This window comes from Peromyscus californicus, unplaced genomic scaffold (assembly GCF_007827085.1).
Source record: "Peromyscus californicus insignis strain IS unplaced genomic scaffold, ASM782708v3 Scaffold_7__1_contigs__length_154581171, whole genome shotgun sequence".
Taxonomy (NCBI): domain Eukaryota; kingdom Metazoa; phylum Chordata; class Mammalia; order Rodentia; family Cricetidae; genus Peromyscus; species Peromyscus californicus.
In genome coordinates, this window is record NW_026294595.1 from 51,970,258 (window position 1) to 51,971,312 (window position 1,055).

General features: G+C 40.7%; 1 non-coding gene across 1 annotated transcript; it reads left to right on the plus strand.

Annotated features, from left to right (window-relative positions):
• Positions 1–294: 294 nt before the first annotated feature.
• LOC128102813 (U6 spliceosomal RNA) lies at positions 295–401 on the plus strand. Its single transcript, XR_008215559.1, has one exon. It is a non-coding gene; the product is annotated as a U6 spliceosomal RNA (small nuclear RNA).
• Positions 402–1,055: the final 654 nt, after the last annotated feature.

Below are 1,055 nucleotides of genomic sequence, written 5' to 3' on the forward strand. Positions count from 1 at the left end.
AAGTATTCATTTTAATGTTATAATATTAGGTAATAGTATAGCATATTAAATCAGAAGTAAAATAAATAGGGTAAGATGTATTGCAATTATGTAGCCTTGACTGGCCTGGAACTCACTATGTAGACTAGGCTGGCCTCAAACTCAAAGAGATTTGCCTGCCTCTGCCTCCATCGTACTGGGATTAAAGGTGTGTGCCACCATGCCCAGACATTGACATTTTTCATTCGCAATTTTTTAGTGTTGAAAGAAACAGCTAGTAAAAGAGCGGTCAAGCAGACCACCAAGAGCAGAGCTGGGCTGACGTCAGTAGCACACATACTAACACTGGAGCAATACAGAGAAGATTAACGTGGCCCCTGCACAAAGATGACATGCAAATCCGTGAACCGTTCCCTATTTAATAAAATATAAAAGATAGATCTGAATAATTTCACTGGAGTTACTGTAAATATATGAAATCCAACATAGAAATGAGGCAAACGCCATATGTTTCTATCTAATGAGAACCAAATAGCCAGAATTCTTTTTATTTTTGAGATCCTAAATAATTACACCATTTCTCCCTTCCCTTTCCTCCCTCCAAGTCCTTCCATATACTCCCTGCTCTCCTCCAAATTCACTGCATTTTACTAACTACTAATGTCATGCATGCTGTGGATATCGCTCTATATAAACAAAGCACTGATTGGCCAGTGACCAGGCAGGAAGTATAGGCAGGACAAGGAGAGAGGAAAATTGAGGAAGGAGGAAGGAAAGAGAGACCTGCTGGAGCCACCGCCAAGACAAGGAAGATGTAAAGTACAGGTAAGCCACGAGCCACGCGGCAAAGTAAAGATTAATAGAAATGGGCTGAATATAAGAGTGAGAGCTAGACCATGATAGGCCTGAGCTAACAGCCAAGCAGTTTAAATAATGTAAGAGTCTGTGTGTTTATTTTATAAGTGGGCTCCGGGACTGGCGGGACTTGGCGGTGGGAGCTGGAGAAAAATTCTCCAGCTACACATGCATATATGTACACACATATATATTCTTAAATATTACTTACCCAGTCTGTA